Source organism: Triturus cristatus, chromosome 7 (genome assembly GCF_964204655.1).
Source record: "Triturus cristatus chromosome 7, aTriCri1.1, whole genome shotgun sequence".
NCBI classification, from domain to species: Eukaryota; Metazoa; Chordata; class Amphibia; order Caudata; family Salamandridae; genus Triturus; species Triturus cristatus.
The window spans coordinates 314,469,126-314,484,963 of record NC_140590.1 but is presented as its reverse complement, the minus strand read 5'-3'; the positions used below and the strand labels follow the sequence as shown (position 1 = coordinate 314,484,963).

Genomic DNA, 15,838 nt, shown 5'->3' with positions numbered 1-15,838 from the left:
ATATCTCATCTGTGGGCTTTCAGCACACCCATCGCTTATCATTCGTTCTTTTGTCTGCCTTTCGGAATTCCTGGGATTTCTTTAGTGAATGGTTCACAATTGTCTCACCTTTTGGCTGTTTAATTCCCGCTCTGGAGACTGACCCTGTTACATGGAGCAGTTCACTGTTGGCCATTTGGTTACTTTTGTCTCGCTCATGTTTATGGATTGTTGTGTTTTTTGGTTGTTGTACTAAACTCTCTTATCTTCCTGCCTTCACCCGACCCGATTTTAAAATGTGTGATGAGCGGGAGCAAGGTCCGCAGACGTTAAAGATCTGTGCCTGCATTGGTTGGAGCAGCCGTTCATAGTGGCGTGGGGCAGCAGGGTCAGGTACCTAAACTGGCTTTGGCAAACTGCTCGGCCGGGCCCCTGTTTGCTAGGGCCAGTTTTAAACAATTTTGTTACAGGGGGACGATATTGCTGGTGCACGGTAACAAAATGGCCCCCCAGGGGCCCAAACCTGGGCCCCACCCTGGCGGCCCACCGGGGAAACGCCTGGTGCCCGCTACTGCCAGCCCTGAGCGGGGTCACCTCTTTCCGAAAGCAAATTACAGTGATGGCAAGTGAATTGCATACTTCTATTCTACTTTGAGGTAATGCATAAACACCCTGGGTGCAGGTTGTGCCGGAATATGAAACAGCGGGTCCTTCTCTGAGACATGTTCCCCATGTAAAATGAAGCTTGGGGGATGAGGTTGCAGCATGCTGTTACCTTTTTCTTCTAAAATATCTGTTTTCGTTCACCTTTCTCTGCGTCTGCCCCTTCACCCTCTTTCTCTGGATACACCGCATGTGTGCTGGTTATAGATTATATGATGACCTGTGGATGTGTGTCCTGGAGAGAAGTTGATGGACAAAGGCTGTTATGGAGAATCAGGGGAGAGCTGGGAGGGGAGGGAGAGTTTGCTTTTATCATCTTTGCTGACTGTCTTTACTGGGCAGCGGTAATGCACCAATTAATACCCCTATCATAGAGGGTGCTCCTGGCATTAATTGCAGCATTACCACTGCCCGGTAAAGGCAGTCAGCTCTTAGGGCTTGGGCTCTCGAAGTCTTGGCATCAAGCCTCTGTTCTCAGAGACAGGCGTGCCACTTCACAGATATAATCACGCACTTGCCCTCCCTGTCGGGACTTTTGCGAGGTGCACTAGAAGTTTCTACATTGCACGGGCTAAGAATGGCGATCAACATGCGGTAGTTGAGTGCACCGTAGCTTGAAAATAAACATGATTTTCTTTTCTACACCAAGACCCCAGATGGCCTAACCAGCAGGCCCAGAACGTGTATTTATTTAAGTGAGTCCCGCTCCTCCCCCACTCCTGAGCCACTGCCTGAGTTCATGCATGCATCCGGATGTCTTTTTAGGTCTCGGCTAGCGAAGGCAGTCTCGCTTGGCGAGATTTAATGTTTTCTAGTATGGGGCTTGAACCCGCCCCTCTTCTCCATTGGCTGGCTTCCTAAACGGAGGCCAGCCATTGGAGGAGAGGGGTGTCTGTCCATTTAAGCCCCGTCTTTTTCGGATTCGGGGACGTGTTTTTTACTTTCTTTCTCTCCTCTGGAATGTAAACATTCCAGCCAATGACAAGAGGAGAGAAAGAAAAAAAACACGCCCCCGAATCCGAAAACGACGCTGCGTTTCTCCGAGGCATTTCTGCTTGACCTCGGAGAAAGATGGTGGCGCTCGCTCCCTCTCCTTGGGCTTTTGGGTCACATCGGCTCAGATTTTCCAGTAAGGATTGCAGCATTTCCCGAAGTTTCCTGGCAGGGGCACTGGCAGACCCTCCCCTTAGCCCCCGGTCACTTGTGATTTGATTTTTTTTTTTTTAACTTTTCCATGGAAGCCTGTGAGGCAATGTCCAGCTGCCAAGGATGACCCAGTCCTGTCTGCGCACCCCCCGCACCCACCACGGAGAGGGCCCTCGTCTGGTGCTGCCCGTTAATGCATCTGCAAGGGCCCCACACGGTAACTGCTGTAGCCGGTGGAGGTGGCATGGCACAGAGGGGGGCAGGCGATGGTGGGGGCTGGTGCAGTGTGGCTGTTGTGTGTTATCCTCCTGCGCTTTGGAGCTGCTGTGTGTTGTAGCTTCCTCCATCATAGCCTGGTATTCCAGACAGGTTCCTTTTTCTCTGCTCCGGGGATCCCCGGGCAGCAGCAGCGTGGAAAGGGGCCCATACCTCCCCCAGCGTGAAACTCAGTTACGCACCACCGAAAAGGCTACAAATGCGCGTAGTTTGGCGCGTAATGTGATTAAATGTGTCTTGCTGCGGTGAGCCTGTGATGTCGTGATCATGACGCGATACGCCTGGGGCGTATGCGTCAGGTCATGTGACATGGAAGAATAAAAGTAGGTCGCGTGCGCGCGTACGCCACTGAGGCTACGGCGGCGGACCAAGTTTACCACCAACACTGTCCCCGCGTCATTATTTATACTTGGTAGGCCTGCAGTCACAAACCACGATGTGAGCCGCGGAGGTGTCGCCCGACACCACAGAAACTAGCGACGAGGGCGGACGTGCCCTTGCCAACGCGTGGTGCGCTGGTGTGGCGGCCGCGAGCACCATTCTCGGCTCGCGGCGCTCGTGCCCCAGCGCAGCGCGGACAATGGATTCTGGCACCCCGTGTGGTGGGCCTGGTGCGTGGAACGATCGCGCCACCCGGCGGCGTTGCCGGCAGAGCGCGTGAGGCACGCGAAGGAGGTGCACGATCACCACGTGGTCCAGGCCTGGAAGTGGGCCGAGTTGCTGCCCCCACAGGAGTGAGCTCAAGCGAGTGCTGCCCAGTGCACTGCAGGAGGGGAGGCAGCCCCTGGAACTGACTGTGAGTACTGGTGGCTGAGTGTCTGTGGCCCCAGGTGGGAGGAAACCCAAATATACCCACATAAATGCACAGCAGCCCAGCTCCCCACTGTTTCAACCAGGGGAGTTGGCCCAATAATCAGGGGTGTGCCCAGTGAGAGGAGTACCCACGAGGCCCTAAGGTCCGACAGGCAGGAGACCTACACGCAGAGGCCCGGGGGGACAACGCACCGAGCTACACAACAGCCATGGCCACGATACCACCAATAGAACCTTTCATAGTGGAAGGGTCACCATCTTCGTTTGCGGCAAAATGGAAGGACTGGGAAGATCGGCTGCGCATATTTTTCGAGGCCACCAAAGTCCATAGGGACCAGAAAAGGGCGATGACCATACACCTGGGAGGAAAAGACATTCACAACATTGTCAAGACGCTAGTGGAGGCCACTCCCAAAACACACCTAACGCTGATAGCTGCCATCAACAAACACTTTAAACCGATGGCCAACCGCGACTATGAGAGGTTCATTTTCCGACAAGCGCGCCAGCTTCCGGAGGAATCGCTTGACACGTATCACGCCCGCCTAAAGAACCTGGCGGCCATGTGTGGTTTCCGGGACGAGACGGAAGAAATCAGAGGGCAGATCATCCAGGGGTGCGCATCGGCCAAACTGCGAGAGCGCATCCTGGAAGAGTCCGGGAAGCCGTTGGCGGAAACCCTGACGATGGGTCGGACTAAAGAGCTGTCAAAAGTGGGGGCGGCGCACATGGAAGTGGTTCTTCAAGCGCCAGTGAAGACTGAACCTGTAAACGCGGTGTCAGCTAGGCCCACGCAGAGATGGGGCAAGAAAGGAGCGGGAACCTCATCTCCAGGACAGCCAAAGTCATGTGGATACTGCGGGGGACTGGCGCACGCAGCAGCAGAGTGTCCGGCGAAAGGGAAAAGATGCTCGGGGTGCGGACGTTTCAATCACTTCGAAAAGGTATGCCGGTCAAAAAAGTACTGCAGGGCCTGCCAAGCGGCGAACACCGTCACGGAAGAGGATCCAATACCCAGCGACATGGATGACGATGAGGAAGAGGAGAGAGTGGTGCACAAAATCCACATGATCGGCACCGCCACCCGCAAAGCAAGATGCCTACCACAGTGTAGCGTCCGGGTAGGGTCGCAAGAGGTCACCGCAGTCATGGACACCGGGGCCACCATTAATATCATGGCCGCCACCCTACACAGCACAATGCACCCGAAACCGGCCTTACACCCCTCAACGATAACAGTGTATGCATATGGCCAAGAAGCCCCCTTGAAAATACGTGGACGGTTCAGGACGGTCATCTCCCACGGCACGCAGTCGGTTACCACCAACATCTACGTCACAGAAGACGGCCAGGGAATGCTCCTGGGATGCCGAGCGGCCGAAGATCTGGGAGTGGTGACATTTGCTTTCGGAGTGCACCAGGAATCCATGCAGCACATCCTGGGCGAATTCGAGGAAGTATTCCAGGGGATCGGAAAATTCAGAAGGAAAGAAATCTATCTCCACATCGACCCAACGGTTCAGCCGGTTGCCCTACAACACCGGCGGATAGCGTTCCACCTAAGGCCGCTGGTGGAAGAGGAACTTAAGAAGCTAGAGGCGGCAGGGATAATTGAAAAGGTGTCAGGCCCCACTCCATGGGTGTTCCCCGTCGTAGTCGCCCGGAAACACAAACAGCCGGGCGCGGTGAGAATCTGCGTCGACATGTGACTCCCCAACATCGCGATCAAGCGGGAACGCCACATCACTCCCACGATAGATGATCTCATAGGGGAAATGGCTGGCACCCGTTGGTTCTCGAAATTGGACCTCAGGTCCGGATATCACCAACTAGTACTGGACGAAGCCTCCCGAAATATTACAACTTTTTCCACACATTTGGGACCCCGGCGATACACTAGATTAAGTTTTGGAGTGTCTAGTGCCGCCGCCGCGGAGGTGTTTCAAAATGTGATCCAAGAACTGATTGCAGGAATCCCGGGGGTAATCAATGTCAGTGAGGACATTATGATCCACGCCAAAACTATTCAAGAGCACCATGAACGACTGCTCCAAGTGCTACGCCGGATACGAGAAGCCGGCATCACGCTACACTGAGAGAAGTGCGAGTTCCTATGCGCCAAACTGCAATTCTTTGGCTACACATTCTCCACGGAAGGGGTGAATCCCGATCCAGAGAAAGTGAGGGACATTAAAGAAGTGGTTGCTCCCACCAATGTCACGGAAGTTCGCAGCTTCCTTGGGATGGTCAATTACTGTGGAAGATTCATCCAGGACTTGGCCAACCTGACGGCCCCCCTGAGGGAATTGACCAAGGAATCCACCCCGTGGAAATGGGGCAGTGAACAAGCCCAGGCATTTGAGAAAATCAAGGAATCGCTCTCGGAAGCCACGACGCGTTCTTTGATCCCGCCAAGCTTACCCAGGTTGCCGTAGATGCTGGTCCGGTCTGGCTGGGAGCAGTCCTCCTACAAAGGAAGAATCCTCAAGAAGAGTGGGCTCCCGTGGCATTCGCTAGCCGATCCCTCACCGCGATGGAGCAAAGATACTCACAAATAGAAAAGGAAGCCATCGCGATTCATTGGGGGTGTCACCATTTTCATTTGTACGTGTATGGGAAACCTTTTGTAGTAGCGACAGACCACAAGCCGCTGGTGTCACTTTTTTCAGGGACCTCAACCAAGCCACCGCCATGAATTGAAAAGTGGATGCTGCAACTACTGAACTATAATTGTAGGATAGAATACCAGCCCGGGTCCAGAAATCCGGCCGACTACCTATCCCGCCATCCTCGGAAAGCTACAGCCCAAGAAATGGAGGAGGCCGCTGACACGGAGGAGTATGTAAGATGTGTCACTGCTCGATCCTGTCCCTTACCCATCTCCATGGCCAGTCTCTAGCAAGCCACCAGCCAGGATGAGTGTCTGCAGCGCGCCAAGGGAGCTGTCCAGAACAACAGCTGGAACAATGCAAAGGAGGAGTGGAAGAGTTTGACAACCATGGCACAACGAATAATGGACAGCTTGTATCATGTACGAAACGAACTCACCGAGGATGACACCGGGTGTCTGCTGCAAGGACATCGATTAATAATCCCTACATCGCTAACACAGAGGGTGGTAGATCTGGCCCATGTAGGACATCAAGGCATGGTGAAAACAAAGTTGCGACTTCGCACAAAAGTTTGGTTTCCACTCATGGATGACCTGGTAGAAGCCACGGTCCGGACCTGCTCCTCGTGTCAGGTCACGGGGAAGGCACCCCGACCTGCCCCTATCATCATGGAACCTCGGCCGAGGGTCCCTTGGTCCCGAGTGAGTGTAGATTTTGGAAGTCTTCCGGACGGACGCCACACCTTGGTAGCCATCGATGACCACTCAAAATATCCTGAAGTGGAGATACTGTCGGCACTCAGTGCAAACAAAGTCATACCTAAGCTGGAGAAGATCATGGCTACCCATGGACTCGTGAAAGAAATCAGGACGGACAATGGATCTCCTTTCCAGAGTCAAGAATTTGCCGCATACCTGCAAGCGCTGGGCATACATCATCGCCGAATTACTCCCCGCTGGCCGCAAGCGAATGGGGAGGCCGAAAGATTCATGAGGACACTCAATAAAATAATACGTATTGCCCATGATAAGGCTCAGTCCATAGAGTTGGCCATATTCACTTTCCTCCGGAGCTATCGCCAGACACCTCAAACGACCACTGGAGTGGCTCTCACACATCTACTGATGGGAAGAATCATCACTGACACAATCCCTCACCACCCGGAGTGGCGACCAGATACTCCTGAGGATAGTGCTATTGATGCCCGGTGACGAAAAGCACATGCTCATGCCAGTACCCGGCGAAGAGCTGCCGTACCCAATATCCTCAGAGGGGACACCGTGCTCCTCAAGAACAGGGCGCAGGGAAGCAAATTCCGTTTGAACTTTGAGAAAGAACCATGGACAGTGGAGTCCGTCAAAGGAACTTGCATCACGGCTACTCGCGGGAGGGAGAGAATAACCAGAAACGTGTCATATTTTAAAAGGTACAACCTGCCGCAAGGAGAAGCAGGCACCGACCAGGGGGGCCGCACCTGTGACCCAAGGTGTGTGGAAGGCCGGGTGGAAGATGGTGCCACTGGAGGTGGAACGACAGAGTTGGCCACGGATAACCCAGGAGGAAATGATTTTCCATGGTCATCGCAGCAGCGAGAGACACATGATCCAGCAAAGAGCCCCGAGCGACAGCCTCACGAGACTGTGACTCCCGGTGAAGAGCCAATGCGGAGATCCCAGAGACTCACAAGGACGAGGTGCGTCGCAATACCAACTGCGGAATAATCCTGAGCCCTCCTGTCGTCTCAAGGACAACCTCACGTAAGACTGTTCCGTATATTCACGTTAAATTTGCACTGTTTGTGGTAAGAGTGAATATCGAGCGGGAATTTCAATGTCAGAAAGGTTTAGAGTAAAATTTTTGGTTTTGTGTTTGTTGGGGAGGAATGTGATGTCGTGATCATGACGCGATACGCCTGGGGCGTTCGCGTCAGGTCACGTGACATGGAAGAATAAAAGTAGGTCGTGCGCGCGCGTACGCCACTGAGGCTACGGCGGCGGACCAAGTTTACCACCAACACTGTCCCCGCGTCATTATTTATACTTGGTAGGCCTGCAGTCACAAACCGCGTGGTGAGCCGCGGAGGTGTCGCCCGACACCACATGAGCCCAGAAGCCAGTTCTCCAGGGCATGGCGACTTATGAGGAGTCCAAACAAGCACCTTGAGTGTTAACTTTTTGTGTTTATATTTATTTATTTTTGGGAGGGCCTCCTTTGGAGCACTTCGGCCAGATGTCACTCAGGTGGAGAGAGGCCCCGGCTCCTCTTTCTCCTTAGCCAGCAGAGAAATCCGGAGCCCGCGGCTATCCGCGGAGACTTCCTCCACGTCTGGATCCAGGGGCCACTTTGGAAAGATTCAGACGCCTCGGGCCACCGGGCACCAGCTTTGCCCGGCTCCTCCATGGAATTAGGAGAGGTTCTCACCCCTCGCGGAGCAGCTGTTAGACACCCCATAAAAGGACCGGACTCCCAGACACGCTTTATTTCTGAAACACCTCAAGACGTGTAGCTTTGTTGTGGGAGTCGGAAGGCGACAAGCCGCCTCATTCTCAGGTCGAGCTCACACGCCCCTCCCTGTTGGATTTAGGATGGCCTTTCTGTGCTAAAACAAAATGAATCTTACTTACCTTGTGTAATGTAACTAGTGCTCATGTAATGCGTTCCAATGCGCTACATAGAACTGCAAAAAGAAAGAAAATAACTCTTGGTTTTATTCCCAGCCTCTGTGGGCCACCCCTAACTCTTGCCTCTACCCTGGAAAAGGGACTAACAGCCAGTAAGGGGGGCGGGGGGGAATTAGGCTGCCGTGCACAAACGCGGCGGTCTAAACTCGCGTGTAAAGGAAGTAGGCGGCAAACATGCACGTCTCCCACCTGCACGTGCATTGTAATCAAACGCTGCTGTGAAGTTCTAAGCAGGAGTGTAACCGGGTGCTGTTATCCGAGTTGTATTTGCAGGAAGGTCAGGCTATAATTCTTCACCTCCTACTATGCTATGCACCAGGACTAAATTGGTTAAGAGGTGGTCTCAAAACACCAGTACATACAGTTGAATGTCTAACGCAGTGGTGAGAAGTCATTATGGGACTGTTGGCTCAATTCATCTGTTTTCAGTGCAGAATCAAATTAAGCCGGGGACAGAGCTCCTACTGTAATCTACGACGCCAAAAAGCACAGTGCTCTGAACTGTCAACTGCATTGTTTGTGCTGCGACGTTCTAACCAATCAGCTGTGCACCGCCGACCATGCACAGAAACCGCTCCTGTGCTAGGGTTATCGGAGTCCCATGCTAAATGATATTTTGCTGTTTGGGCACTCCTTCTAATCTTGCTACATGGACATTAGTATCCATCTGGTGAGTTCATGATAGCGCCATAAGGCAGCTGCCTACAATGGCCCTAACTTAGCACCAGCCAGGGCCAGCAATCACAAACCCTTCACCAGTGCTTTACCTCCCCCCGCCAGCTCCCCCCCCCCACACACACCCTTTCGGACCAGTACAAGCCTCAGTTGGATTACTGGCAGCTGGCGTGCCTTTCGGTTGTTAGTTGCTTGTTTACGAGATGCAGAGGAGCGCCAGCAAGCCAAGAAAGCGGCCAAGCCTCGCCCGAAGTTACAGAACAATGAAACATTACCCTATAACTGATGCAGCTCGTGCACACATACATTCGTATATACATTATTTGAAAGGTTGTTTCTGTAATATTAGGGACACCACAGTGCGCCCACTCGTGGGCCATCGCTTGATCTAAACAGATCTTCAGAGCACATGCTCTTGGGGGGGGACTTTTTCTGGGGTCTGATGGTGCACAACAGACCAGACCATGCTCTCGGGTGGGGGAGGCGGCTTTTCATGGGGTCTGAGGGTGCACAACAGACCAGACCATGCCAAAAACATTGCCATTTACAATACCAACAACTTTAAACTTTGCAAATGCGAGACCTATTGCATTGCAAATGCTCTGTGTGTGTGTGGGAGGCTCTGTGTGTATGGCTCTGTGTGGGTGGCTTTTTTTGAAGCTGGCTCTATGCGTGGTGGCTCTGTCTGTGTGTGGGTAACTCTGTGTGTGTAGGTGGCTCTGTGGGTGGCTCTATTTGTGTGTGGGTTGCTCTATGTGAGTGGCTCTGTGTGGGTGGCTCTGTGTGGGTGGCTCTGTGTGTGTGGGTGGCTTTGCGTGTGTGGCTCGTGTGTGGGTGGAAATGCAATAGGTCTCGCATTTGAGAGTGATTAAGCTATTGACATTGTAAATAACAATGCCGTTTCTTTAAATGTTTTAAATACAAAAACATAAACACAAATAATGTCATGAGCAATGCCAATAGCTCTAACTTTAACAATGCCGCGACCATTGCATTGTAAATGCTTGTTAAGAAATGTAAGTAAGGTGAGGTTGCCAACAAGGGATTTTGTTTATGGTCACTTAGTTGAATTCCTTTCAGACTAGATTTAGGAATGTACTTTAGGTCAATTGTACCCGTAACATAAATGTTATCAACAAATTAATTGCAAATATAAAACAAAACTATAAAAGGTACACACACGGGATTTGTTTTTGTGAATGAATCACAAATTCTTTTATATAAATCAGAATCAAACAAGAGAGGGGAGAAGGAAATACATGAAGTACAATAAATTTCCAGCAATAAAGCATGAAAGATGGGTTGACTTAAAACCACATTTCATCGGATGACATCTATTCCCAGATGATTTTAACAGAGACTAATTTCATACAAGAAAAGAAATCAACTGTGGTTGTCTGATACTGGGGAATTAGATGGTAGTGTCGACGTTTCGGTCTTTGAGGCAGAAGTCCGTTAGACCATCTTCAGGACGGTTAATGATTGCACAAAACACCCTTTAAGGGTTCAAGGAAACACACGTAGCTTATTATTCGCGTTTGTATGCTTTTGTCAAGGCGTGTTGGTTGAATATATCACCCTCGTTATTTCGAATTTCGCAATTTTGGATTGTATATTTAGGCTCGAAAAAATCCGTCAGAGTCAGGAGCGCCTGACTCTGACGGATTTTTTCGAGCCTAAATATACAATCCAAAATTGCGAAATTCGAAATAACGAGGGTTTCAACCGTGTGAATCTCCGTGTAGGAGAAAGTTTGTCAGCGAATAGGTGATATATTCAACCAACACGCCTTGACAAAAGCATAAAAACGCGAATAATAAGCTACGTGTGTTTCCTTGAACCCTTAAATGCGAAATTCGAAATAACGAGGGTTTCAACCGTGTGAATCTCCGTGTAGGAGAAAGTTTGTCAGCGAATAGGTCCCCAGCCAGCAGCATTTATGTTTGATTGGGAAACATCTTTTGTCGAACGCCCATTGTACGTCCTCCCTCCCCCGCCCTTCACTATGTGTCCCTCCTCCTTTCCTTCCACGGAGGCTCGTGTTTGGAGTCCTTTTCTCACAACCAGCAGCCTGCTTAATCTGTGGAGTCAACATTTAACTCGAGTAAGATTACGGATGACCAGTGCTTCTTTTGTTTAGTTGGATATAATGCCACCCCCCCTCACCCCCCGTTAATCAGCTAATATCCGTAGGCTGTGCGTTCAGATGCTTTGAGTGTACTGTGCACGTTTACATCATTTCCCCTGTCTAGTGCCCACTGCAGTGCTTGTCACAGGTGCGGCATCACTCCTCACCAGTGCAGCACCATCTCAGCATCAATCAGCACCACCTCACCATTACTCAACACCAGCAGAGCACCACCTCAGCATCACTCAGCAGCACCACTTTAGCACCACTGCAGCATCAGTGCAACTCTCAGCACAGAACAAACTCAGCACCGCCTCAGCACAGCACCACTTCAGCACCAGTCAGCGTCACTCAGCACCACTTCTGAATCAATCAGCAGCATCACCGCAGAACCGCCTGAGCATCACTCAGCAGCACCTGAGCCCCACCACACCACCACTGCACCTCCTCAGCACCAGAACAGCACCAGCACAGCCCGACCTCAGCATCACTCAGACACAGTGCAGCACCATTTTAGTGCCAGCGCAGCACAACCTCAGCACCATTGCAGCACCACCTCAGCACCACTGCAGCACCATCTGAGCACCAGCGCAGCACCACTACCGCACCAGTGCAGCTCCAGCTCTGCACCACTGCAGCACCAGCGCAGCACCACTACCGCACCAGTGCAGCTCCAGCTCTGCACCACCACAGCACCACTGCAGCACCATCTGAGCACCAGCGCAGCACCACTACCGCACCAGTGCAGCTCCAGCTCTGCACTAGTGCAGCACCACCTCACCACCATCGTTGTTTATGTCCCACCCCCAAGACAAAAAAAGCTTTAACAAACAAGCATTAGAACAGGCACAAATAAATTACCAGCATTGCAAGGACAAAAAAACTAGAAGATGTTTGTTAATTCTTTTTTTAATAGGGTCGTTAAGTTGTAGAAAATATCTTCTTGGTTACTTATAAGGTATCAAAATGTTATATAACACTTCTTTATTATCTCTTTCCGACATGCTGCACAGCAGCCACGCTGATTTAAAATATAGCTTAAAGACATTGGCAAGGTGCGACCTATTGGTTATACCAATGCTTGTTGTTGCGAGCATCAACATGCAAGCGATGAAGGACCTTTGTTATTTTCAATTCCAGCTGGGCTCAAAACGTAGTCCAAATTAAAGGGGCTAACATCTGTCCTTTTGTTAGAGTGCTTCACCGAATATATGGTTTGTAGTCAGGCTTTTGACTTTGTACACCCCCTATATATAAGAGATATGCATGCACTGTACGAATGTCACATGCATTAGTCTGTATGAATAGGTTCACAAATAACAATTTAAATAGCAATTTCTTTTTTAAATTAATTATTTGATTGCACTGATCATCCCAGTGTAGGCTCTCGAGCGCTTTATATCACAAGCACACATTTTACATTGGCAATAAATGAAACAACTATGTAAACCAATATACAGGATGTGTTACATAGGATAGTGAGGGTTACAAGGTGTAGAGGTCACATATGTTCTATACTGGTAGGCGTTAGCTCTGAAGAGCGCATGGTCAGTATAAATACAAAGTGAGGATTTAAAAAGTTAGGCAGTGCTTGGGGTTGTCTTTACTAACAAGATTGACTTGCTACCCAAAGGAACCCTTTTAAGCAGCCTTATTATAAAAACATATTAGGAAAATAACCAAAAAGGTTCTAAACCCATGCCTTGCAGTTTGCATGTAGCTCCTTAAAGCTGGTTCATAGCTCACTGTGCTATATTAGAATAATTGCAATTTATGATCTCCAATTAACAAAAGGATTTATGTGTTGACCCCTGGCTTGCCCCTTGCAACACCTGGCACCGCATGTTTGCTCCTGGCTCCAGAGGAGGCAAAATCAGTGCCATGAACACAGGCCAACTTGTATTTATGGACATGGGTTGGGGCTCCAATCTCCTTGTTGTTGGTAATTGTTTTTATTACACTAATAGTAAATACTAGTATATTATTCAATAATAGTGTAATAAAAAATGGAGCACTATGAGCTGAAATATGACCCTTCCTGGCAGCAGCGGTAAGTCAAAAAAGCTTTTAAATGTAAGCTGTGTGCATGCGTGTAGGTTAGTGTGTTTATGTGAGAGTGTGTGTATCTGTGATTGTGTGTGTATGTGTGTGTGCGTTGAGTGTTATGTGTCTGTGTAAGTGTGTTTTTTTGTGTGTGTGATGTCACTTCCGCTACCCATGACCATTTCGTGAATCGACGTTCATGAGTAACTCACTTACCATCTGCATACAATTACAGTGTGTGAGCTGTATGTTCATGATGTGCTGTGCAGGATAAATGTTAACTCTCTATGCTATTTGTGAGTCAAAACCGTGACTGGGCCACACAGATCTCTCCAGCAATTGCACTGATCACCAGAGTTATCATACCGCTATTATTATACCTTATTTGCACCTGATAACAGCTGGGCACACACAGATTTCTGCAGCTGCAGGTGCATTAACCACATAAGATATTTTAAAATGCAGCATCTTCCTGACCAATGACCCCAGAACAGATTTAATGCCATGTTTGTCCTTGTTGCAAATTTCTTTGATACAGTTTTTTTTTTTAACTGAATACGTTGACTGTCAGACTCTGCTGTCTGTGACTCTGACCCTCGCACCTCCATCCCCTTTCCGTTGCCACACTTTGACCAGAATTTATGGGCCCAGGAGTAAATGTTTTACGAGCGCAGCACTGTATGTAAACGTCTTTTATGTGGCAAGGCGTAATGACGCGGCATGGTGCCCCCACTTACCTCTCCGATAAGATCCATGATGGCATCTGGCTCCTGAGCCAATAGATGTACTTCCTCCTGCCCTGCTTATTAGGTCTTAGGATGTCCGTCCCCATAGACGCAGTTCCTAGAATCGCCTCTTTCTAAGTACAGCGCTGCGTTGCTCCCCAGCCAGGCTTGCACTGTGGGAACACCGGCACGCGCACAATTCCTAGAAGCCCTTTACTAAGTACTGGAGCCCTGCGTTGCTCCCCAGCCAGGCTTGCACTGTGGGAACACGGGCACGCGCACAGTTCCTAGAAGCCCTCTTTGCTAAGTACTGGAGCCCTGCGTTGCTCCCCAGCCAGGCTTGCTCTGTGCGAACACGCGCACACGCGCGCACAGACGCAGCTCCTAGTATCGCCTCTTGCTAAGTACAGCCCTACGTTGCTCCCCAGCCAGGCTTGCACTGTGGAAACACCGGCACACGCACAGCCCTGCGTTGCTCCCCAGCCAGGCTTGCACTGTGGGAACACCGGCACGCGCACAGCTCTGCGTTGCTCCCCAGCCAGGAGCACGCGCACACACACGCGCACAGACACAGTTCCTAGAAGCCCCTCTTTGCTAACCACAGCGCTGCATTGCTCCCCAGCCAGGCTTGCACTGTAGGAATATCGGCACACAAGCGCACAGACACAGTTGAAGTTGCAGCTCTAAATCGCAGACATTGTGAATTCAATTTCTAAAATGTACAGTCCTGACTAAAAGCAGTCAACGCGTTTTTCTCACGGTGTACCCATGATCAGCACCTGTACAGCTGTCCCTGAAACGCCATCTGCCCTGTTGTCGATTTAAGTGTATTTATCCCAGTTGGGTATTACGATATTAAAACGGGGAATACCCGAGGCCCGCGGACCAGCGAATCACGCCCTTGGCAGCACTGGCGTAACGAAAATTGAGGGGGCCCCCCTGCACAGGACGTAGAGGGGCCCCCTCTGGGCTCAATCAGGAGCTCTCCGGCCAGAGTGCAGTGCCGAGAGGGCCCCCTGGAGCGTGGGGCCCCCCCGCACCGCGGGGGCTGCGGGGGCCTGTGTTACGCCCCTGCTTGGCAGCATCATTGGTTCTGAAAGCGGGGTGCGGCAGCAGGCAGGCAAAGGGCGTACGTTTATTGACGGAATATACTATATATCGTATCATTGTGTAGGGTTGTAAGCAAAGTAAAAGGGAAATATTGAAGACCTGAAAGCGAGGGTGGTCCTCGGTTTATCGATCGATGGCTGTGGGGCCCAGATCGAACTACCGGGGTACGGTGAATAAAAGCAGACCTCTCCTCTGCCCTCACAGGTTGAAACCGCTCGAGATGGTTTCTGGTAAATAAGCAGACCTGAGCCCCCATACCCCCGCCCCTCCCCCTCCGAAGCAGTGCCCGCTGACGAGCCATACCTGGGATAGTTCTCCGCTGCGAGACCCCTCCAGGGAAAGCTGCTGAGCGGGAAGCGATATTCCAAAGTGGCCCCAGTGGCACTAATAACAGCATCTCCCCTTTCACCGCTGAGCTCCTGCTCCGCAGGTGGCACTGCCTCCCAGCCTCTTGGGTTACACGCACCTTTCCTCTTTTCTTCCTCCACCTACCCGCCTCTTGGTCTACACCCTTCCCTCTCTTTCCTTATTCCTCTCTGCCTCTCTCCATGTGCAAACGTGTCTTTCTTTCTCTGCCCTTTTCACCCTCTCTTGTCCCCTTGTCTCTCTCTGTTCTCCCTGTCCATCCGTCCCACCCCCCTCCTGTAATTCTCTCCAACCGACACGCGTTGCATTTATCTTTTCCTTCTTTCCCCTTTTCTCTCTTCCCCTTCCTGATTAAATCAATTCCTCTAACCACTCTCTAGGTTTCCCCTTGTTATCACTGTTCCACTCTCCTTCTCTGTCTCTGCTTCTTCGTATTTTCTCCCCTTCTCTCGTTTTCTCTCTGTCGTCCTCCTGCCATCTTTCTCGGTCTCCTTCCTCTGCATCTCCCCTTTCTGTCTTCTCCTGGAGTTTCGTTTTCTCTATTGCAGCAGTGGTCGAAGTGGGCAGGATCGGCTTGGCACGGCGTGCCCCTACTTCTTTAATTTATTAGGTTCCGTTTCC

At 50.8% G+C, this 15,838-nt stretch overlaps 1 protein-coding gene across 1 annotated transcript in view; it reads right to left on the bottom strand.

Annotated features, from left to right (window-relative positions):
• The window catches only part of LOC146809548 (galactoside alpha-(1,2)-fucosyltransferase 2-like), a 183,237-nt gene extending 167,966 nt beyond the window's left edge, over positions 1-15,271 (bottom strand). Inside the window, exon 1 of the mRNA XM_085614355.1 lies at positions 15,155-15,271. The gene's annotated coding sequence lies outside the window, so the exon portion shown is untranslated. The remainder of the gene's footprint in view (positions 1-15,154) is intronic.
• Positions 15,272-15,838: the final 567 nt, after the last annotated feature.